Source organism: Solea senegalensis, linkage group LG2 (assembly GCF_019176455.1).
Source record: "Solea senegalensis isolate Sse05_10M linkage group LG2, IFAPA_SoseM_1, whole genome shotgun sequence".
NCBI classification, from domain to species: Eukaryota; Metazoa; Chordata; class Actinopteri; order Pleuronectiformes; family Soleidae; genus Solea; species Solea senegalensis.
Genome location: NC_058022.1, coordinates 29486218 through 29511959, shown reverse-complemented (window position 1 = coordinate 29511959; position 25742 = coordinate 29486218). Strand labels below are relative to the sequence as shown.

Below are 25742 nucleotides of genomic sequence, written 5' to 3'. Positions count from 1 at the left end.
CCCTGTTTCTCCAAGTTAAACTAGTTCCCTGGTGTCCTAATGAACATGTCTGTGACATGCTTTGGTCAAAATAAGGATGAAGCACCATAGCAGTTCAATAACCCTGCCAAAACAGCCCTTTTCAGAACGCTTGGTTTTGTGCCTGGTCCCTTTACATGCAAATGAGACACAGGCAAACACACACCCACTTCTTCCAGGGGGTGTGTCGACGCCGGCACGCTCACGCTACCATGACAACAGGTGAATATTAACTGTGGGAGGAACATTGCTAGTGGAAGAAACTTCATATGTGGTTCAACCATATATGTTTGAACCAGAGTCCGACCCTGAACAAGAGGAAGCTACGGACATGTCAGAATGGTCAGTTTTGAGCTCTTTTTTAACTTTTCTTAAAAATGTGTGTGTTTGTATGTCGGTTAAATACGGTCGCTGACTAAATACAGCGACCGCTGGCCGCTGTTTGTGTGACTCACTGCTTAAAAAACTCTAGATTTGTTTTAGTAACCAACATGCTGCTCCGTTGTTCTCAGCAGTGAGAATGTAATAGCACCGTTTTTTTATTATTAATCTTGTGGTCAGTCCAGAATTGTATTGACCAAGGTTCACAAAACAGTCTGATGCGAAGTGGTGCGAACACATGTTTGCTGACTTTATCTGGCACATTTGCTTCATATATAAAATGTATCCACTAGACACGCAAATCCTCTGAGGCTGGAAGTTTGTGTAAAACACTGTGCTCCACTGTGCAGCCACGAACAGCACACTTGTCCCTCCGCATTGACATAATACCGCTCTTCCTCCCTCGCCTGCACTCTCGCATTTTATAGGGACAAGGTGGAGCTCTCGAAGTAAACTTCCCGGTGGGGTGGCAACATTTGCGGTGAAGTGCGCATCATCGTCACAATGCGCAGGGAATTCAACATTGCATGTTTTATCTCCAAAACTAACACTAAGGGGGACCACGAAAACATGAGTCTTTGTTTTCACACTTTGGCGACTGGTGCATGGGTTAGTTTACCGTCTGAGTCTTTTAAAAAGTGGATAGTTGTTTTTTCTTTGTTTAATTTAAGTTGGTTAGCTAGGTATTTACTGGATTTATTGTTATGTTCAAAGTTTTCCAAGCGTAATCTCTCCAGTTGGAACTGCGTTTTTCTTCCTATTATTTTGTTTAATTTGAGTTTTAATTTTCTTACATTATTCAACAAGTTCTCATCTTGGGATGGAGCATAAGCAGACTCTAATGTTTTTATTTTATGTTGTAGTTCTAATTCCAGTAAGTTTTCTTTCTTCTTTTTAAATGAGGAGTATGAGATTATTCTACCCCTCATAGCTGCTTTTGCTGCTTCCCAGAGGACACCTGGGGGTGTTCCTGGCAGGTCGTTTGTTTCTAGAAGTATTAACCACTCTTTTTCAAAGTATTTGATGAAATTTGGATCATCTAGTAATGATGTATTAAATCTCCAGTTTCTGGTTGGTGGTGTGATGGCCTTATTAGTTATCTTTAGTGAAACTGGTGCATGGTCACTAATGGTGATAGGGTGAATCAAAGTGTCTACGCCTGTATGTAGCAATACTACAGCCTGTATGTGGATGTACATATGTGCGTGAGTTTACGCGTTTGGCATGTGTGTGTGTATGTGAGAGAGAGAGAGAGAGTGCATGCATTTGTGTCATTATATGCAGGGACCTCGTTTTGATGTGGTCATTAATTACAGGATACATGTTGTAGATGATGACATCTCTTTTGGGAACTGGTCGTTAACGCTGGTCCGTTCCTCGCAGCTCCCTGCCACGGCCCTTGACCAACTCATTTGTTTGAAGTGTTCGAATTTCAGTGTCTACATTCAAATGGCCACATCTTCAAATATTTTCACGTGTTAAACATTGTTGGAAAGCTTAGAAATCACACTTTCACAATCTGTAAATAACTCAAAATGCCGCTCGGCCCACTTGTTCCTGGTTTTCCCTGGTCACATATGGGCAAACTACTTCCAAAAGTGTGTCTGGCAGCTGCAGGAGCAGCATGAGAATGGTGTGTGTTAGAAAAAGCACTGTATGTGCTGTAATGGTGTGTATATGTGAGTGAGGGAGTGAATGGGTGAATGTTAAAACTGTAGTGTAAAGCACTTTGAGGTGTCATCAAGACTAGAATATCACAATGTAAATCTTGATCATTTATACTGTTCGGTGTTTAAATGCAAGGAAGTAAATGTGCTTTCACTGCGTATCAGCATAGCTATCCTACAGGCAACCCATTACACTGGGATTAAGGTTATCCTGTTTTACAAACATGTTTGTTTGCAATTCTGTTTTTGTTTTATCATCCTCATTTAATCAAAAGTGCCACAAGTGTTTAAAACCATCACATAGATATAATAATGCATACCTATGTGTGCATACCTATGTGTGCATACCTATATATGTGTCCCGATGTGTTTCCTGTGACCTCATGAGACTGGATCTCAAAAAATCAGTGTTCCGGTTTTTGAACCTGAACACATTGATGCTCAGCCTGAGGTTTATTAATTTTAATAATAAAATTAATTATTAAAATAATAAAAAAAATGTTTTATTATTATTGTCTGTTTATTAACAGACAACTTTATTTATTGATGGCTATGAGTACAGTATTAGGGCCATACTAAAGAAAAGCAAGTGTTCAAGAATAAAGTCATAATATTATATGAATAAAGCCTTAATACCTATGCTGTCTATATAAGTGTTGGCGACGCCAGGTTCCAAAATCTTAATTATCATTCTAACTATTTCTTGAGAAGTGTCTGAAGGATGTGTGTGTGTGACATTACATTACATGTCATTTAGCAGACATTTTTATCCAAAGCGACGTACAATGGAATTGAGTGCAATCAGCCAGGGGTGAAGTCGAACTTGCAACCATTGCGACCATGATGTCTTTCGCACACAGGGTACCGGTCTTAACCACTGAACCACTCCTGAAGGATAGCAGGGATGACTGAAGGGATGGTCTACAAAACAATAGTGACACCTGCTATCCAGCTGAGCCTGCATAGTCAGGACAGGTCTGAATATATATAATATTGTTTAGGAAGTATTATAGGATTATAATAAGCTTTTGGAACGTTCTAGATACAGGATGTCAGAATCCTGACCCAGCTTTGGAATGATATGGTCCCTGACAGAGCAAATAGACAGCTACTTAAATAATAGTTATGTTTGTCCATCCTTTTAAACCCAAACTTATTATTTTCTGCACGTGGTCTACTCCATGAATCTATGTTAATGTATTCAGATTTTTTTTTCTTTTTACTCGAACCCCAAAGGAAGTTTACTGGTGTGCGTCATAATCCAACTCTGTGCTTTTAATCTGTAAATAAGTAAATCCCCCGCCTTCTTCCGGTGTCATCCTGGCTCACTGTCGTGAACTTGCTGCAGTGCGCGCCGCAGCCAAGCGCCACCTAATGCCCCCACATTTACTCAAGCACGCGCGCAAATATGCACACACACACATTCCACCAGTGATTGCTCTCGCAGCGTCTTGAGTCGTACGTGCGTTTGGATGTAGCAGTGAGGCTCCGCGCAGCGATGGTGTGAGTGAGGAGACGCTACAGGTAAGCGGAGCTCATACAGACGTATATGGCGCTGCACACAGCTGCAGCGCCATCCCAGCTGCTGCAGCGGCGGCAGCGAGCGGCAGCCCCCGTGAGCAACATCCTCGTCACATTCTTGCTCGTTTCGTGTCAGCTCGCCACACTCAAACGTCGTGTAATGTCACACACGAACGAATGTCTCAGAATATGGCGGGGAAATTCTTCGAGTGACTCGTGCGTTTATTTTTTTATAGCAGTCGAAGTTCGTGGATGGATTTGACGCGGTGACAGTTCTACGTTTACCGCCCCTGATTTTGCGCAAACATGTGGGAGAGCGCGCGGCTGACGCGGAGTTGGAGCGCGATAAGCGGAGGTGTACAGCTGCTGCGTGTGTGTGTGTGTGTGTCTGTGAGAGAGCAGATGGATGGTGTGACATTTTCGACACGGTACCGGGCCGAGGGTCCTGGTACTGCAGGACTCAATGTGCATATTCTGCACAGGTGGCTGCAGGAGACAGCTGTGTTTGAGCGATAATTAGCACAGCCGTGAGCGAGAGAGAGAGGAGGAAGGCTCATGTAATGTCCTCGTGGATGCTGTTGCTGCGCGGCGCGGCGCAGGGGGTTCGTGGATGTGTGCGCTTCGTCTTCCACCTCGATGAGAAGTTGTGAGCGTCAGTTGTCGCCTGTGGCTGTGGATGAGCGGACACGCAGAACACTAGGTTTCTAATTCAAGATGACAAGGTAGTCAGAGCTTCAGCAAAGGGGAACCATCTTGTTAATAATAATAATTACAATACTAATAATAATAATACTAACAATAATAATAATAATAATAATACTTCATATTATTCGTACATTCCAACTCAGTGGAATTAGTCACATGGCACATAATTGAATGCATTTCATGGAGGCAGCATCAGCATGTCTTGGTCCAACCAACAGCTGCATTCTATGTCTAAGCCATGTCTTTAAACATGCTGTATCGTAGCAGGTTAAGTGAGACAGTATCCTGCAGGAATTACTTCTTCAAATGGTGAAAGGTTGAAATGAGGCATTTACAGCCCAAGGTTTCCCAATCCTGATCCTGGAAACCCTGCATGTTTTAGCCGTTTCCCTGCTCCAGTAGGCTGGTTAACGTCAGAGTGCATGCTATTGCTTTAAACCTGCCTGTAGGGAGCACCAGGGATTTGTGATTTTTTCCCCTTTTTAGGATATTCTGAAGTTGGCCAAAAACTGCATCCTTACCAGACATGTCTGCAGAGCATCCAGGCTACTGCTCCAGCACACCTGATTGGAATGGTCCACTCATCAAGCCCTGCAAAGGCCCGATAATGACCCATTCATTTGAATCAGGTATGTTGGAGCAGGGAAACGGCTAAAACATCGAGCGCAGGATTGAGAAACCCTGATTTAGCTTATCAGAGCTGATTCTAGGGTGTCTGGGATCGGTATTAGTGGACCCTGGCCGACAGTGGCCGATGGCTTTGTTGCCTCTGCCCACTGGAGAGATGCAAACCACCACTATACTTTGAGACCTTTGCAGGCACGGGCACCCTAGCACTAATGGGTGATCAGTTGCGATATCACTTTGGATGAAATGTGTGTACATTAAGAATGGCATCATTCTTAATAAAAGCAACTACCAAGACAAATGTTTTGGGCAAATGTTCACTCCAAAAAACAAAGAAAAAAACAAATTGCAGTGCATGACAGCTAGGTGAGAGTAATGCAGGGACCATGGAGGTCAGCTGTTTGGGACAGAGAGACCGAAGTGTTACATATCGTTCCTTACATTCGTAATATCTATTGCAGCTTCACAGTTTTAATTAAGAGAGCATCACCCTGCATATAAACATAGTACATGGTACAAGATATATGATCTTTATGGAACTCATCACTCATGTAAAATAGCCTAGAGCACTTTTGAATGCAAATAAGAGTACATATACAATATACTACAACAATTACACAATTTGTGTTTTATGGCTTGCATAAAACACAGTTGTACAGTAAAAGATTGAAATAATCATAATTTCTGTAAGTAAAATGAAAAAGGAATATGGAATGGCTGTGTAAGAGCCATATTTTGGTCTTATAACATGCATGATCTCCTTTAATCATGCTGCTGGTAAAATCACAGCCACTTACTTAAAGGAATACTTCACCAGTTTGCATTTAGCTTTGTATTCCTAGAATAGAGGTCATATTTTTGAAAAATCATGCCTACCTCCCTTAGTTTCCCCTGAGTGAAGAAATAACTTCCTTCTTTTTTTGTCACGTGCATAGCAGCGATGCGAAATAATGAAATGTGATTGCGCATCACTGGTAGGCAAGCCTTGGTCCGAGGTTTGAAGCTACGAAGCTAGTTCTGCACTTTTTAGACCCGCCCATAGGGGGACGGGACCACATTCCCAGAACGTGAACGGTGTCAACCATCTTTACCAACAGTTACGCCAACAGGCTCTCGCTCTGCAGAGTAAACGGAAAACAAGAATGACAGAATGTAGTTTGTGAACTGATGTGGCTGCCGAGGGAAAACACCTGCCTTTCGGTGGAAATGAGGAGCCGGCTGGCAGCGGTGGGCACTGGGTGCTGCCGAGGTGTAAAACGTGCCTCACATGAAGATGAAGAAATTAAGAAATGGGCAGAGGGAACAGCTGTATGTCACAGAGCACCCCAGCTTTGCTCACATGCACAGATAAAATCCTGGAGACACATTTCAGGAAATGACAGACAAAGCCCACAGGGAGAAATGGACATATATAAAGTGAGTATTTTGTTTTGTATTTTTATATTTACCGCCACGTTCATCCCTTTTGATATGTAGCGCCAGCTAAGCTAACGTTAGCATCTTTCCAGTTCATTCACATCTATGCTACTGTAAGCACAAATAGTTTGCATCGTTAACATTCTCATTGTTTTGTAGACTAGACAATGATATCACCTAACGTTGTGCTTGTTGTTTTGTAGACAGTGATGTCAACAGCTTGCCATCACTATGTGGAGTGGAATCCAGAGAGACCGGGGAAAGACAATCATCTTGTTTTAGCTGCTTGTGTTGTTCAGGACATTATTAAAAAATTGTATTCATATTGGCTGTGGTTTATTTTCTAGCCCTTAGTGTTGTTCCATTACAGTATTATTCAATAAAAGGTGATTTCATATTGACATAATAGCATCATTTTTACAGTGTAATTCTAACGTGTGGTATAGTAAGTAATACATAACAGCAAACTCAGGAACTATTCAGTCTCCTTCCACAAGTCTTTACTTAAGAACTGTGGTGTACACATGAATGCAGGGTGAGGTGAAAAAAATCACTTTATTATTCACAAAGGAAAATGTTTTGCCATCATATTCAAGGGTAGAAATTAAAATAAAAAGGAGACAAATGTAAAAGAATGTCTAACACATTATGCAAACAAAATAAATAATGAAACATACACCGGCGACAGCCAGAGGAGCAGACACTAGATGGTGTGTGATTAAAGCATGCTTCTCCTGTAAAGGACAAGGAATACAATTACACGTAAAATATGAACGAAGACTTGACTTTTTTCCAGGAAAACATAAACCTTAGAGTAAAATATGGCAGAGTTTGCTGCGGGAACATTCTAATATATCCAACCATCATCTACCGCTTTATCCTCCACAGGAGGCTCGCGGGGGCGCTGTGCCAATCTCAGCTGAGGGTGATAGGTGGGGGTCACACCCTGGACAGTTCTCCAGTCCATCACAGGGCCACATATTGAGACAAACGACCATTCAATTTCACACCTGCGGTCAATTTAGAGTGACCAATTTAGCTAATCCCCATATTGCATGTTTTTGGACTGTGGGAGGAAGCCAGAGAACCCATGCACATACGGGGAGAACAAACTCCATGCAGAAAGGTTCCCTGTCATGTATTTGCCAAGTAATTCCTCACAAGTGCAAACAGTAGAGCAAGCGTGGTACAAACCATGTAGCATACCACTGTTGTCTGTTTCTTAATGTTTAAAAGAGGGAGACTTTTGAGCAATATCTTTGCTCGTTAACATGGTGCCTAAGTTGGAAGCTAGGGATAGCTTAATCTTGGCTACGAGGCTCTTTTGGAGATATCGTCTTGTCAGACACGTCACAGGAGGTTGTGAATTACTTGTGATTATTCATCGTAAATGCCAACATTCTCCCTATTTATCAGAAGACTGAAGCTCCATGTGTGAAGTACAGAAGTAAGAACTGGAGTACTTATTGTAAATACAAAATAAATTCCAACCCAAACATGTAAATTGAGAAAGTGGGGTATAAATATATTCCTCTGTGGTTCATGTGTACAATTGTCTGTAAAAAGGAAAAAAAATAAGTTTAGATTTTAACCTAAAGGTGAATTTAGCAAACCTTTTATAATTGTATGTAAAAAATAAATAAATTATGAAGCATGTTGAAATACAAACACACAAACCTCTGAACAACATTCTCAGAAAGAATACAACCAAAAAGGAACGTTGTGTGGAGACCATGATACAACAATTCAATTTTTGGTTCCGTCAACATTTAGGGAACATTAGGCTTCTGCATAATGCCAGGGAACTAACTTCATCATGGGCATTCATTGAGTTACACTGTTAGTTAAATTTTAATATTATCTAATAATGATATCTCTTCTAACTGCTTCTTATAACGAACTATGCAGAGACATGTAGAAAATATGTAAAAATGGAGTCCTCTCTTGTGGTTTTCTTCTGGTTTTCTTCAGCTTCCTGGCTGCTGCCTCTCGAGTCTTCTGTTGCCATCCCTTCTCCTGTACCACCCACGTCTAAACTTAAGTGGGAGTATTTTGGTGTACTGTGATGAATTATACATGACCTGTAGCTGTGTGGTCCAGAAACATTCTTGCATTGTACATCGCTGCCTTCATACTGAAAATGGATTTGCCTGCCTTAATAGTGCCCAGAGCCTCCCAAGCCTTTGTGCTACACTTTAGCTTTCACTCCACATGTTGTGTTGTGTTGATGCCAGTACACTTCATAGAGAGTTGCTCCCGTTCAATTCTTAAGGATCATAGCCAACAACAATGTGACCTTATACAATTATAAAGCTTTGTTCTGTGTTAAAGAAATGAGTAAGACACAAACTTTTGTTGGTTGTTTTTGTGATTGCTGTGAACGAAAATGACTGATTTTGTGGAAGTTTTTATTACCAAAATGTTATTTTTGATGTACAGTAATTACAAAAATATTTGTGACAGTCCTAGGCTCTCTCGGCAGAATAAATATACAAATCTGCCTCTTCACTATGACATTGTCAGTGTATTGTGTAACAGACTCCTGTAGGGCTGCATGATATTGGGAAACAATTTACTATGTGATTTTGTTTTTGCAGGGTTCGTACAGAGCCTTGAAAGTCTGGAAAATGCTTGATTTTAAATATAGTGTTTTCAAGGTTTGAAATGTGCTTGAAGTTTGACCACTGTGCTGGAAGATGCTGGATTTACTATATATTGACCGGTGTCGTAATTAAAATGTCTTCTGGAAATTAAAATAAAATTAAGTTTTCTTAATTTTGTTTTCTTTCCTTGCGCACGCCCCTCACCTGGCGATCGTGTCAGGAATTATCCAGAACCACTTCGCCGCTCATTGTAAGTTACAACAAATTCCGAGTTGTGTGTTATTGACTTGTCGATACAAAGAAATAGTATGCTAAATTGACGCTCAGAACCGTTAGCAATTAGCTGGTCAGCTAGTCTCGTTTGTGTGGCAGTCACGCTTTTCGGTCTTTTGTCACGCACTCCTGCCACACATTGTATTTCTCACGCTGAAAAAAATGATAATATAAAGTTATCTGGTGTGTCGCTATTACTATGGAACTGGGAGGATGTACTTGCCTGTTTACTCCTGAGCAGTGTTCTTTTTAGTTGATACTCCATCTTGTGGCCAAAAGGATAAACCACACCTCTCTGTATGTGCTACTTTTAATCACAGAAACTGGAGCACAGATACTATCTCTCTACTAACCTCTTAACATTTGAAATGAAATAACTTAACAAATATATAGGAAGGGGGGTGGCTTATTCTGTTATCATTTCTTCTCCTACACTTACATTAGTGTAGTCATATTTCCATCATCTGTTTTTGATGTTTCTTTTCTTTTTGAAATAACAATTTGAAGTGCGGTTGCAGTAAATACCGTTGCATTGTTGCATATAGTCCATTTTAGTCAGGAAGCAACTTTTAGTTGCAATATTAAATTTTTAGATTTTACAGTACTGTGCAGAAGTCTTAGTTATTAGATTTGTTGTTTTAGCAATGGTATAACGACAATAAAGGATCATTATTTCTATTTCACTTTAGTGGAACACATCCAGAAAATATGTATGCAGTTTTTTGTTGTTTTTTTTAAAAAAAATAACATCCTCTACAGGTGTCAAGTATTTAGCGTGATCTACCCTTACACTGGAACAATAACACAGCTCTGTTAATACTGGAGTGGAACCTTAATTAATGTTACTGTTAAATCCTGAGTTTGTCATTCATAAAAGCTTGTTCCCTTGCTATGTTATTTGGGTTGTCATATCTGCAAAACAGCAACAATAAAACATAAATGAATGGAAACAGGGAGGATTATTTGTCATATATGTGTATATATAGAGTTTATACAAAGTTTTGAGGTTCTTGAAAAAGTTGATATTTTATCTTGAAAGTGCTGGAAAAGTGCTTGAATTTTACTCTTAAAAAGCTGTATGAACCTTGTTTTTGGCAATGAATATTGCGATATATCCATAATAACCCACGTGGGGCTACGTTTTTTTTTCCGGTTCAGCGCGGGAAGAAGGAAAACCCCTCAAAATGTCTTTCATTCATTTATCACCTTTTTTTTCCTATTGTTTTAGACAATAGAATATAGTAAAAAAAAAAAAAATAGAAACAGTATAATCCTGCTGCTATAAATCAAATATTACATAAAAATAATACAATATTACTTCAACTAAATGTATTCTAAACATTATTATTGCACAGTTTTGAACAACAAAACACAGCTGTACCAAAATAGTTTGGTTCACTACGTGTACTGTTACAGGTCTACTTATTAACATGTAAACTTAACCACTAGCGGCATAGTCGGGTGGGAGCGTGGGCGGGTGTAGCTCGGGACCAACTGCTAATGTTGCATTAGCTAAGTGGGATTTCAATTCTAATAGATTAAACATCTGCAATGACTTTACCGTTGATATGGCCATTTAGCCACAGTAGGTTGAAGCCAAGTGTTTCGTACCATTACTAACTTTAGCGGTTTTACGTTAGCTATGAGAAGTAAAACATGCATTATTCACTCATAATATTCTGCTTACTGTTGTAGAAGCACAAAACATATCTTTGCTCACTTACATTAATTCATTGGCGTCGTGTCGTCTCTCCCCTCTCATCAAATGTTAGTGCCTTCGCGCCGAAGGATGCACCAGTTTGTTTATAATAGCATTCTGATGTGGAGGCAAAAAAATGCAATTCTTGCCTGCTCTGACTTCAGCTCGGCTTTTGGCAGGTGTCCTCTCAGGTTGCTCGTTGTTGAGGGATATTTCATTTCGACATGCAGATGATGATATCCTTTATTTGAATTTTACAGCTGATGGAAAGCCAAAAACTTTCCACACGTGGCTTTTTTGATGGTCAGCGTGGTGACCTCCGTGGGTGTTTTATCACCGGCATTTCTGACTGAACATGAGATTGTTGTGATTCAGAAAACTTTATTGTTCAGCGTGACCAAAGCATTTTGTTTGTCACATGTGGATTTGGCAAAGGAAAGAGGGTGGGGCTTGAGTCGCCACACACATGTACTAAAAAAAACAAAAAACCCACATTCGAACAGTAATTAACATTATGTTAACATTCAATTATTATTGATTTTTATCATATTATTGATGTCTTTGGTCTTCAGTAGATAGTGGACAAAATTGTCTTTGGTCTTCAGTAGACCATAGAGACAAGTGTCTTTGGTCTTTAGTAGAGTGGACATAAGTGTCTTTGGTCTTCAGTAGAGAGTGGACATAAGTGTCTTTGGTCTTCAGTAGACCGTGGACACAAGTGTCTTTGGTCTGCAGTAGATAGTGGACACGAGTGTCTTTGGTCTTCAGTAGATAGTGGACACAAGTGTCTTTGGTTTACAGTGGACACAAGTGTCTTTGGTTTTCAGTAGAGAGTGGACACTCTGCAGCTTCACAGAAACAGTGGACCTGTAGTTCTGGATGTAGCTGGACGTTTTCTTCTCCTTCACCTCTGTGACACAATAACCATCAGATCTCTTGTTGAAGTAACTTTGATACCTTTTATTCACTGATATTTGCACAACGTTTTAGTGAAAACAAAAGTTAAAATATATTTTTTTATTCCTCTTTTTTAATAGGTCATGAAAAATGTTCGATAATTATGGATATCGATCGATATGAAGTAGTTATATAGTAATATGTTTTTCAGCCATATTGCCCAGCCCAATTTGATTCCAATCCAACTCCAATCCAACTTTATTTGTTAAGCACTTTAAACAAACCACAATGGACCAAAGTGCTGTACAGATTAAATAAAAGGCATAATAAATAAAAAAAATTAGATAAAACAGCTTAAAATAAATTAGAATCATAAAATACAATAAGAATTAGCAGCCATACAATAAAAAAAACAATAAATTCTATTCAAATTAAAATATGTAAAATAAATAAAAACCAAACGTCTCATGAAGTGTCAAAGGCCAAAGAGAAAAGGTGGGTTTTAAGAAGGGATTTAAAAACAGACAAGGACGAGGCCTGTCTTATGTGCAGAGGCAGAGCATTCCAAAGTTTTGGAGCTGCGTCAGCGAAGGCACGATCCCCTCTGAGCTTCCACTTAGTTTTAGGCACACTCAGGAGCAGCTGATCAGCTGACCTGAGAGAGCGAGCGGGTGAGTATGGTTGTAGAAGCTCAGAGAGGTAGGGCGGGGCAAGACCATTCAGGGATTTGAAAACAAATAAAATCATTTTAAAATCGATCCTGAAGTGTATGGGCAGCCAGTGGAGTGAAGCTAAAATGGGGGAAATGTGCTCAAATTTACGCGTGCCAGTTAAAAGACATGCGGCAGCGTTTTGTACCATCTGAAGACGGGCAATGGAGGACGCACTAACCCCCACATAAAGAGAATTGCAGTAATCCAGCAGAGTGACTATTTCAAAATGTTGCCTCGAGAGAATTGGCTTTATTTTGGCCAGCTGCCTCAATTGAAAAAAGCTTGATTTACGGACCTGATCTGGTTGTCAAGCTTCAGATCAGAGTCGATTTTAACCCCCAGGTTTGTGGTAGTGTGTTTTAAAAACGATCTACTTGGGGGGGTCCCGGTGGTGCCACCAAACACCATCACTTCTGTTTTTTTGTCATTAAAATTTAAAAATTTCAGAGCCATCCAGGCCTTTATGTCATCAAGACACTGAAGTAAAATTTTAAATGAGTATTCATCGTTCTTTTTAATAGGCATGTAGATTTGACTGTCATCTGCATAGCAATGGAACGAGATGCCATACTTTCTAAGAATGGAGCCGAGTGCAAGCAGATATAGAGAGAAAAGAAGGGGGCCCAGAACTGAGCCCTGTGGGACCCCGCAGGTGAGAGGAACCGAGGAGGATGTCGAGTCACTGAGGCTGACACAGAAAGTTCGATCACCCACTCACACTTCCAAGAGAGTGTGTGAGTGGGTGTGTACCTGTCAGCTAGTGACAGCGTGGGAAACAGGAAGCTGGGAATGTAAACAAGAAGGAGGGGGAAAGGAAATGAAGGAGGGGTCTTTGACGTGGTGGTTGTTGGTGATGCTCCACCCACTTCTGGAACCAAAATGGCCATGAGACGTGTGTAACGGTGGCACTTGCTATTACAACATGTCCGCGCATGATGGCTCCCGTGCTCAGATTCCGACCGTCAGCTCTTGTTTGCTCGTATTGTACATATGTGTTAGTTGTGGAGGTCTACTTAAATGTATTAACTTGTTTTCATGGTTAAAAACCTCCTAGTTGCTGCAAACGAGTCGATCAAAATATCTCCACACTGACGCTCTTGCTGTTTCAGACCAAAATCACACCCCCAGAATGTGGACTGTGTGATTGGCCAGCCAACGAGAGCTTTCCCACTGTCCTGTGATTGGCCAGAAGAAAGTAACCAACACTCCAATTGATTTGTTGTTGTTTTTAATAAAGGATACATGTTGGTCTGTTTGGTCCTCAAACCACTTACTGATTATAGGCATCATCTTATTCCAGTTTGTTGTGTTAGATTGTTCAATGTACCTAATTAAATGGTCACAGTATGTAAAAGTGTGACTATTGCAGTGTGCAGTGTGTAGTGTTATTCATCTATGTGATTGATGTGTGAGGTTGAGAAAGCACAGTGAGTGAGTGAGTGTGTGACAATGTGTCACACATTTATTTCGCCATCTCATTTAAGACACCAATCCAGAGACGGGATGCGGCTGCTTTTCCCAGTGAATTTACATGATCTGCACAATATTACTTATTTATAATGTGCACTAATACACTAAGACACAGTATGGTCAGTTGTGTTTTGATGAGGTTTTATTTGGCACATGAAACAACATACAGGGTTTCCAGGTCATTAAAAAGCACTAAAAGTCATTATATAAATTTTGCTAAAATTAAGGCCTTAAATGGCATTAAAAAGTGTGAAATTCTATTCCTAGAGGCATTAAAAGAAATACTTTTGATGACAATATAATATGACCGATTTATTCTTAGAATATAAATACTAATTTTGCAGGGTGTTTGGCAATTAATTGGGCTGAGTGTTTATACGTGTGTGTGTATACATATATATGTATATGATGTATATGTATATGATTATATATATACATCTGGTAAAAATACTGTTCTTTTCAATGATTGAGAAACATAGCTTTACTTTATGTAGCACCCTTGGTCCTAACTTTTTAGGTTAAGTGATACTCAAATTGCTCTAGGTCCGGTAGGAGTTGCATAGGAAGTTACTCACAAGGAGGAGTGGGTGCACATATGAATTGAACAGGCGACACTTTAATGTCAGTGCACAACAATTAATTAACACGTGCATTTACACAAAAGAAAATAAGGCGCCACCAAATAAAGAAAACCAACGGTCCATTTAGTTCGAGCTTTCAAACTCGAAGTCCCATTCCTGATAAAAGAGGAAAACAAATAGATAAAAGAAAAGAGGGATCCCAAATGTGTGTGTAAGTGTTTTGTGTTTATGACAAATGCTACTACTACTACCCGGGCAGGTGAGGAGTAAGTGTGTCTTATCTGTCTCAAGAATATATGAGTAAGATGATCTGAAGTCTTCAAGGATTGTAGTTCAGATGATCTGAAATCGTCAAGATAGGTTCTACGGCTGGCCACACCGCATCTCGAACTCTCTCTCTTTCTCAGAATCACTGGGCTGGCTCGCCATCGAAATCTTCTCTTTCTATTGCTTTGACAGCTGATCAAACTGGCAAAAAAAAAACCTACACAAGAAGTGTAAAAATTGTAAATTTCTTCATCTGATTCTGTCTCAGTTCATTAATGAGATTTCAATATTTCCCAGTTCTATGCATGAAATATATTACCAAGTGTCCAAGGAAATACATATGCATGTTAAAAAAAAGATTATTATTAATTATTAATTAAATTAGTTTTAACCATAAACGTTCATGAATTACAAAATAATTTTATGGTAACAAAACAATTTTTTAACTGATACATAATTTATGCATCCTTTTTAACCTCTATTTGTCTTGTTTCATCAATTTTAAGCTATTTTAATCCAGTCTTTTAATATTTTAACTGTTTCACATCAATTGAACTACATTTTCTATACAAACAGTGTAATTTGTCAACAGAAAATGAAATATGCCACACCTATATAGCAATATTATCCATTGCAGAGGCTAATAACATAACATTAATGATTCTAATAGCACAAGAACTAAATAAAACGCATATTCTCATTGCAACACATCTAATCCATATCTAGCTCACTATTAGCATGAGCTAAGCATAACAACAAAGAAATTAGTAACTATCATTAGCGATTAGCATATAGCTAGCGAATATAATATATCTAGCGATTAGCATTAAGCTAGCGATCTTTTCTTAAACATTAAATTACAATATTGTGCATAACAGTCATAGAAAAACATTGATAACCAACATATGACATTTATTGAACCATGTAGACTAACTTATACACAGTTAATAGCACAATATATAAATTTTTGTCTTCAGAGCAGCTAGCGAACAGCCGGCTAACACTGTGCTACCTCACTGGAGATTCCATCAGCATAAATTCCCATAGGTGAAAGTTATCCTCAGCTCACAGTTTATTCATCTGCGGCTGTATGCTTTGTGTTTGCTATCGCTTCCCTCGTGTCTTCAATTATCTCCTCCTATCTGAATGAAAATGCTGTCGCACACAAATCCAAACTTCATGTGATACCTCACTTAGGATCACGGGAAACAAAACACTCTTGGGGAAACACTGCCCCCTACAGGGGTATACTAAGAATATCTAGATAACATATACAGGGCTAGTAACCTGATTTTTCATACTGGTTACATTTATATATATTAATTATTCAGTGTAATGAGTTGGGAGCTCAGGTCACTTTACTCTCTGTCTTCTCATTTTTTCTGTTGTAAATCATTGTATTTCATTCTAAATTTATAGTTCATTCTGGTTTCATATGAATATGAGATTGAACTGATTGTTAGTCAACTTCACTTGCATATTGAATGTTAAACTGAGTTCTTTACTGTCATTTTACAGCATAGATGGAAGAAGAGTTTCCCCCAGTTTTCTTTTCCATTTTTGCTGATGAGAACTGAACTGTAACTCAAAATCTGATATGATTCAAATCCTGAATAAATCCAAAAATAAATTTGTCCTTGACCTATGCTCCATGTCACAGGTCAGACCCAGATCCAGACTCTGTCCTGTCTGGACCCAGAACCGGAACCGATATGTCATTGAGTTTTACTTCAATATATATACATTCATTGTAATGTTTGTACTAAATAATGTATAACTAATTATAATGCATCTTAAACATGATGATCTCCTCCTTAAATCATAATTGACTATGATCCCTGCTCTATGTATTCATATAGAGGGTTACAAATACATAGAGTATTTGAAGCAGGGTTTTAATGTACAATCTGCTGCCCAACCTTGTTTTGTTTTACACCTTAAAATGATTACAAATTCTTAAATGTTATAACGTACATTAGAGACTGCTTCTCCACAGGGAGATCTTAGTCTGGGGGAGTTTTTGACTCTTGGCCTGAGTCGATGTTTTTTTCACCACAAAAAGCCCGTTTTGCAAGTTGACTCTCAAAGAAAAATCAACCCCAAAGCAAATGTTGGCAAGACTGTTTTGCTATGCTTCTTTATGTTGAGGCTGCTTTTGTGTAACGGCACACACTGAAAATGCTAAACTCCTCAGCAGTCAGAGGAGCTGACAGAGTTGAAAGATGTTGCTGTTTCAGCACACTGCATGCTAATGTTTCTCAGAGGATATGTTGGATTGACGGGAGGCTTTGTGGATGATTTCAGACTCGTACAGTTCCCCCACAATGTACACTAGATCTGTTTAAATGCTGAACATTGAGTTTAAAGTCTACTGGCTCCTGTTTGTGGAGGATGAGAGAAGGCCAGCTTTGCTCTGGCACCAAGCAGAATGAAGCGTCGCCACATGAGCTGCTGCCTGACTCCTGTGGAGTGATGTGTTGTGTAAGTTTGGATGTGAGATGTGCATGACTGGCATATGGCTGTGGATAATGACAGCATGGAGCTGAACAAAGACCCTGAGTGTTAATGTGTGTCAAGAGCAATGCAAAATATCTCTTCTGACTTTGCCCCCAGGTGTCAGGAACCACCTTGACAAATTTGAACGATTAAAAAAAGTTGCTAAATGTGTCCACTGGAGGAGCTGGTTACACACATTGACATTGGTTTGCACTAGAGCTGCAACTAACGATTATTTTCATAATCGATGACTTGGTCGATTATTGGTCCATAAAATATCAGAAAACCTTAAAAAATGTTGATCAGTGTTCGTCAAACCTGGAAATGACGATGTTCTCAAATGTCTTGTTTTGTCCACAAACCAAAATGATTCACTTTTAATGATTTCTTTGTTCTCCAGAGCAAAGAAATTAAGGAAATATTAACATTTAAGAAGCTTAAACAATCAGAAATATTGTTTTAATCATGAAAAAAACAATAAACCAATGAATCAATTATCAAAATAGTTGTCGAATTAATTTAGTAATCGATTAATAATCGATTAATCGATTCATTGTTTTAGCTCTACTGCCCACAAAACCACACTTCTTCTTCACATGTTCAGAGCTCAGTGGTTGAAATCCCTTTACACGCTCTTCTTGTTTGTGCATGTGTTTTCTTAGTCTGATGCAGATTGGGGTTCTGCTCATTGGAGCCTCTAAATTGACTTGAGTTTGAGTGGTCAATGGCTCAGAATGTAGGTGCTGTGAGAGGTTTGCTGACCTGTCCAATTTAATACAAAAAGAAAAAAAAAAACACTAAGTATAACACAACAGTGGCAAGGCAGTGGTTATTAGTTGTAGGCCCGTCTGAAAACGAGCAGAGGTGGGTGTGAGGGATGGAGAGCCGACCCATCCACAGCTGTGTTTGTGGGTGAAAGAGGTCTGACAGGTAGTGAGGAGTGATGAGTGATTCATACGTAAGGAACAGGATTTTGTAGGTGGCGCGTGAGGACGATGAGAATGGGGTTGATGTGCTGGCAGTGGAGTTCATGATGTATTGGATCCTGTTCAGGGCTTTAGAAATATAAAAGTAATGGTAAATATACTGTATGTCTTCTGTTTTCTTATTGCAGTTTTATGCTGACTACAAATCTCCTCTCATGCCTCTTTCTTTATTGTCTTTGGGGATATACATTGTCTGCAGGTTTGTGCAAAAGCAGTGAGAACTCTCTAATTAAAGGACATCCGACTCATTCACTGACATTTTGTTGCTGATATTAGAATTTTTTTGTTTTTATTTATTTGACCCTTTATGGAGCGTTATGAAAGCTTCCCTGAAAATAGATGTTTTGTGTGTGAAGCGGCGGTCGACCGAACAAATCAATGCTCGCTTTGAAGAAGAACGCCTGCAATCTATACATTCACTATACAGTGAGAATCAGGAAGAGAATGAACCAGACTTGTGCAAGTCCACCATCCTCTTCCTGATATCTTGGCTGATTTCTTTAGACCTTCCCATGATGTAACACAAAGAAGCAGTGTGTTTCAGGTGTGCCTTAAAATACATCCACAGGTGTGTCTCTAATTAAGTCAAATGTTGTCAATAAACCAGAATCTTCCAAAGACATGACATGTTCATTTGGGCTTTCCCAAATTGTTTAAAGGCATAATAATCTTAGTGTATGTCTTAATTATGTAACTTCCATCTTTGAAGAAAGTAATAAAAAATTGTCTAAATAATCCTTCTCTCATTATTCTGGCATTTAGCAAACAGAAATAATTGTGGTAATCCTAACGGACCTAAAACAGGAAAAGTGATAAAAAAAAAGCATATGTGTCTTTTTATATAGTGTATGTAAACTTCTGGTTTCAAACTGTATATCTAAACTTAATCCAAAAAAATAACAACACATAATCTAAATGCCAAGGCTTTATTTTCTTCCACAGAATTAAGAACCAAATAGCAACACATTTCAAAGAGAAAGAGAAATAAAAACAAGGACAACACCAAAGAAGAAGTAATCCAACAATAATACAAACAAGGATTGACGATTAAATCCAGAAGAAGACAATGATTCATGCAACATTAATCTGTGAGCCTGATTTCCTCAGGAAGCATGTAATACCATAACGCTTAGGGGCCCTGAAAGAGAAACCCACATTCACCTGTGACCATCATCTGGAGATTTTCTTTTTTTGATCTTTTTCTTGACAAAGTTTTTTTATTGTTCATTTGGCATCTGAGGGTTGGACATTCAGTGCACAGCCATGGCAGAGAACAGGAAGTACAAAGACAGCGATAAGGACTGCTGATTCTAGAAATGGCCCTTTTTACACCCAGTCTAATGGAGAGAGCTGCTGCATGTGTGCGTGCTAACAGTCAGCTGTTTGACATGCAGGGTCACAGGGTCACAGTGCAGAGGCACACAGAAGCTGAACCCGCGTCTGCCATTCAACCTGCTGATGTGCATGAGCTGCTTGTTTCTCATGAGCCTGTTTCCAGGCAACAACTTCATTAGGTTTCCATCAGGAAGAAAAAATAAAAAAATAAAAATAAACTGGAATAGGTCCCCCGGGTGTCATTTCCCATCATTAGCTGTAGGGCAAATCTGAGACTGTTAACAAATTAATCTGAAACAGAGGAGCTAAAAATTGCTCGTTTGTAAACAGTAAGTATGTATGTATACACTGAACACTGGAGAATAGAAGAGAAGTGATTATATGAATAATCAGATAAATATGCTTCTTTTCATTTTTACTGGTTCAGCTGAGGGCCTTCCAGTTCTGCATGTTCTCCAGGTAGTCCGGCTTTCCACAGTCCAAAAACATGCACAATTAGGGATTAGGTTGATTGGACACTGTGAAGGGGAACGGTTGTTCGTCTCCAAATGTGAGATGCTACGATGGACTGGCGACCTGTCCACTGGCAAGGTTATTATAGTTCATGAAAAGAAACATATCACAAAAACTGAAATTGGAAAAAAAAAAAAAAAATTCATTAACTGAAATAAAAACAAAAACTACAGTTTACAAAAAAAGAGCTAACTGTGAGAAAGTAGGTCAGTCCCACCTCTCCTGACCAATAGTGTATTTATTTTGAAGTGCTTGTATTTGAGACACAATACTTATTATTATTGTGACCTTTTTGAATCTTGCACCAAATACTCCATATTACAAAAAACTTAAAATAACATTGAAAGTAATAAAATCTAAACAAATGAAAAACTAAAACTAAAACTAATGAAAAATCCCAAACGATAATAACCTTGGTCCAGGGTGCACCCCTGTGTAAGCGCCCCTGAGACCCTCATATGGACGATAAAGCATTAGAAAATGGATGTTTCACCTGTGCAGAGTCAGGCAGATTTAAGTTATTGAATAAGTAAAGGAAACCGTTTATATAATCTAATGGATTGACCTGTGTATCAGGTGTATTTGTGACAAGGGATGAACCAATACAAATATAAACGTTCCTTTTTTCCTCTCTGGGTTTCCTTGTCGCTGCCTTCTCTCTCAACACATTTACAAGCATTAACATCACGTGATTCAGCGGAGGTGAAGCCCGTCTGCAGTTGAGAGTTTACGAGCAGCGGCGCTGACAGAACCTAGGAGAACATATGCGCGAAAGACAAATAAATACAAAATGGATGGTGATGAAAATCCAGGTGTTAACGCTTTGATTGGAAAGAAAACCATGACATTTTCAGCTTGGCCAGTTCACTAAACTGTTGCAGCTCTTTTTTAATTGATCTCATGGAAATGAAGAACGTTTAATTGTCTCTGCATGTCCACACTGGCGCAGACCATCTGTGAGTTTTCCTGTCATTGTCAGAAAATTTGCTAATCCACAAGTCCCGGTCTCAGCCTGGTCAGAAAAACCCACCAAACCAAAAAAGAAGAAGAAAGTCAGTAAAAGGGGTGAAAAAAACACATCATACTAATATTGATTTGATTTCAGTCAAAATCCAGACTGAAGAGTTTCCTTGGAACTGATTGATTAGTTGTTGGACTGTTGATCTGGTCATCTGAAGTTAAACAGTGTAAGTTATGATAGTGATGACCTAAGTAAGACCAGAGTAAGGCCTGAAGTTTCCTTGACAACCACAAATACTGCTCCACTCACTCTGGATTAAACGCAGGGTAACAATATAAGGACAAACACACACACACACACTGGTTAATGTCTTTCATAATGTGACATGAATCCAGATGCAACTGTTAAAAAACACTGTTCTGACTGCTGTCAGTGTTAAACATGTTTAAATGGAAGAGGCTTCAGCTCGGTTGTAGTTGCTGTGTACTGTGTCCAGCTGTATTACTGTTGCTAGGTTACTGTGGTAGTGTATTAGGGGAATAGACCAGAGCATCCATCTCATTTAGGCAATTTAAAACAGTTTGTACTTGGTTTATTCTGTTTATCAGATTCCTGTCATGATCTTGTGATTGTGAATATTTGACATAATGGAATAGTGATATAATTACTTCTGTAGATTTATGTATTTTTTTCAGTTGTGTTACAGCCTGTGACTGCACTTGTCTTAAAGAGGCCATAGCCCGGAAGTGCGTTTGGGTGTGTATCAGCGTCATTACCTCGTCTATGAAGCCCTACAAGTCCATAACAATCAGTTGAGCCACTGCTGACAGTTCAGGGTTTGATTGTTTTCCTGAGCTCTACGAAGCAGCAAGGCACTTCCGTTGACTAGTTATGTACTGTAACTGGAATTTCACCACTCCTCTAAACAGCAGCGCCTCCTAGTCCTGGCACATCCGGGGATGTACTTTCAACCGTAGAAGAAGAAGTACTAAGTAAGAACTACTCTTGTTGTAGCTGCTGAGCGTATTGCCAATGAGCAAAATAAAGCTCAGTGAATCAGAATCAGAATCAGAATCAGAAGAGCTTTATTGCCAAGTACGATTTGCACATACAAGGAATTTGTTCTGGTGTCATTGGCGCATAATAAACATACAAAATTTAAAAAGTTTAAGTGAACAGTAGGGCCACACGGTGGTGTAGTGGTTAGCACTCTTGCCTTGCAGTGAGAAGACCCGGGTTCGAGCCCCGGTTGGAACAAGGGCCTTTCTGCATGGAGTTTGCATGTTCTCCCCGTGTGTGCGTGGGTTCTCTCCGGATACTCCGGCTTCCTCCCACAGTCCAAAAACATGCAATGTGGGGATTAGGTAAATTGGACACTCTAAATTGACCGTAGGAGTGAGTGTGAGGGTGAATGGTTGTTTGTCTCTAGTTGTGTGTGGCCCTGCGATGGACTGGTGAACTGTCCAGGGTGTACCCCGCCTATCGCCTGATGTAGCTGAGATTGGCACAGCACCCCCCGCGACCCTCTGGTGGAGGATAAAGCGGTTAGATGATGACTGACTGACTGAAGTGAACAGTAGATGTATATATACACAGTATATAAATGTTTTTTTTAAAGATGAAAAAGAGCACTACAGAAAGACGAATATTCACCAGGTGCAAAGTTCACAGTAATGACGTTAATGTAACGCATAAAAAGGATGTAATGTTGTGTTGAAGGCAGAGCTGAAATCCACAAACAGGATCCTGGCGTAGGTTCCTGCAGAGTCCAGGTGCTGGAGAATGTGGTGGAGGGCCAGATTAACTGCAGTGGGTCCAGGAGGGGTTGGTGATGGCTTTCAGGTGTGAAAGCACAAGACGCTCCAAGGACTTCATAACCACAGAGGTCAGGGCGACGGGTCTGTAGTCATTGAGTCCTGTGGTCCTTGGCTTTTTGGGAACAGGGATTATTGTCGAGGTCTTGAAGCAGGCTGGCACGTGACATGTCTCCAATGAGGTGTTGAAAATGTCTGTGAACACTGGAGACAGCTGATCAGCGCAGTGCTTCAAGCTGGATGGGGAGACAGAATCCGGACCAGCTGCTTTCCTGGGATTCTGTTTCCTGAAGAGTTTGTGGACGTCCCTCTCGTGGATGGAAAGAGTCAACTCTGAGGTGGGTGGGGAGGTAAAGGGGGGGACATTTAAGGTGGGCATTGGTGGAGATGCCCAGGCCCCTGCTGAGGTGGGGGAGGTGTAGGTGAAACACTGGAGCTGGGGGTGTTGGGAGGTGTTGTGGGGGATGGTTTCAGGACTGTCCCTCTGTCTTTCAAAGCGGCAGTAGAACTCGTTCAGGTCGTTGGCTAGGCGTTGGTCGTTAAAGGAGTGGTGGGCTTTAGGCTTGTAGTTGGTGATCTGCCTAAGCCCTTTCCAGACAGACGCAGAGTCGTTGGCTGAGAATTGGTGTTGGAGCTTCTCAGAGTACAGTCGTTTAGCTTCTTTCACCGCCTTGCTAAACTTGTACTTTGCCTCTTTAAATCTGTCTTTGTCTCCACTCCTGAAGGCCTCTTCCTTATCCAACCTTAACCTTCTGAGCTTGGCTGTGAACCAGGGTTTGTCATTGTTGTAACTCACCCTAGTGCATGATGGAATACAGCAGTCCTCACAGAAGCTGATGTATGACGTCACAGCCTCTGTGTACTCATCCAGACTGTTGCTAGCAGTCCTGAATACATCCCAGTCAGTAGAGTCCAAACGCGCCTGTAGATCCTCCACAGCCTCACTGGTCCACTTTGATGTCCTCACTACAGGTTTGCAGAGCTTTAGTTTCTGCCTGTAAGCAGGAATCAGGTGGACCATGATGTGGTCAGAGAGTCCCAGTGCAGCGCGGGGGACGGCGTGATAAGCATCCCTGACTGTGGTGTAACAGTGATCCAGAATGTTCTCCTCTCTGGTCGGGCATTTAATAAACTGTCTGTACTTGGGGAGTTCGCGAGTGAGGTTTCCTTTGTTAAAGTCACCTAAGACAATAACTAAAGAGTCCGGGTTGATCCGCTCCACACACTGTATCTGATCGGCGAGCATGCGCTGTGCGTCCTGCACGCTGGCGTGCAGTGGGATGTAAACACCGGATGAAGAATGAATGAAGCAAGCTCACGGGGTGAATAAAAAGGCTTGCAGTTTATGATGAGAGATTCCAGGTTAGGAGAACAGTGCTGCTGAATCACTGTCACGTCGTTGCACTAGCCACTGTTGATGTAAAAACAGATTCCTCCACCTTTGGTTTTGCTGGAAAGTTCCGTGTCTCTGTCCGCTCTGTAGAGTTGGAAACCTGCCAGCTGCAGCGCAGAGTCCGGTATTAATCCACACAGCCACGTCTCCGTGAAGCACAAAACAGCCGATGAGTAGAAGTCCCTGTTTTTCCCCAACAGCAGTTGTAATTCATCCAGTTTATTTGCCAGTGAACGCACATTAGAGAGAAATATTCCCGGTAGCGATGTGCGTAATCCGCGCTGGCGAAGACGCACGAGCGCACCGGTCCGTTTCCCTCTCCTCCGGCGTTTCACTGCAGTGGATATCTTTCATATTTGATGGGAATATCCCTGCTACATTTCCCAAACACTTCCATGTAAGCGGCAACCACTTCACGGAGGATTGTTACACAAACTTCGGGCAATATAAAGCAGGACACCAAACCTCACCTAAAGGAAGGAGCAGTGCCAACAATATGTATATTACAATGTTTACAAACCGTAAAACTGTCTTTGTGTGCTTGTTCTGTCGTTTACCACTAGCGATAGTCAGCTACAGGCTAAGCTACACGCTAAGCTACACACTAAGCTCGTGTTTCATTTGTATGTGTGTTTATCATCTCGGTAACCACAACGTTATCCAAGCCACAGACTCTGGATCAGACTCCGGATCAAATGCATAAGGGATTACGGAATTACTCAATGTTTTGATAATTGTTAGCGGTGCATCCGCCTTTCCAGAGGGGGAGCTACGGATCTGAGAGCTGACGTGCCAATGACTTCACTTCCAGGTAACTGGCCAATCACAAGACAGTCCGTGTTCTGTGGGTGTGGTTTTGGTCTGAAACAAAAGTGTTCAGGGCTGAAACAATTACACAAATGCTCGACTATGAATCGATTACTTAAAGAATTTTTTTATTATTGAAACAAGATTTCTGATCGTTTCAGCTTCTTGAATGTAAATATGTTCTGGTTTCTTTGCTCCACAGAACTAAGAAATCATTCAAACTTAATAATTTTCATTTGAGTACAGAACAAGACATTTGACAACGTCATCATTTCCAGGTTTGACAAACACTGATCAATATTTTACAGACGGATGAATCGATTATCAATAAAATTGTTAGCTGTTAACTGTCGATTCAGTGGAGAACTGAGTGCAGCAGCTTCACCCAGGTCAAAACAACATTCGTTTCTTGCAAGAGCTCCGCCTCAATCAACTCCATATGAACAAAAACAGACTTTTATCACACAAACGAATACTGTTGGGGATGAATGAAAAAAGAATGAATTGACGTCAGGACGAGGCAGACGATCACAAGGGAAAACAGGACAGGAACTAAAACTAAACAAGGAAACTAACAAGAAACAATGGAAACAGAAAGA

The 25742-nt window shown here is 40.3% G+C and overlaps 2 protein-coding genes across 8 annotated transcripts in view; both read left to right on the top strand.

The window, feature by feature from the left end:
- Positions 1–25742, top strand: part of LOC122765370 (plakophilin-4-like) — a 555540-nt gene that overhangs the window by 89866 nt on the left and 439932 nt on the right. The gene's annotated exons all lie outside the window — the stretch shown is intronic.
- The window catches only part of LOC122765369 (disks large-associated protein 1-like), a 103033-nt gene continuing 77609 nt past the window's right edge, over positions 319–25742 (top strand). For 2 of the 3 annotated variants that reach the window (XM_044019596.1, XM_044019599.1), the window contains exon 1: positions 3470–3590. The gene's annotated coding sequence lies outside the window, so the exon portion shown is untranslated. Of the gene's footprint in view, positions 361–3469; positions 3591–25742 lie in introns of those variants that run through there. The other variant, XM_044019598.1, reaches the window with a different exon arrangement.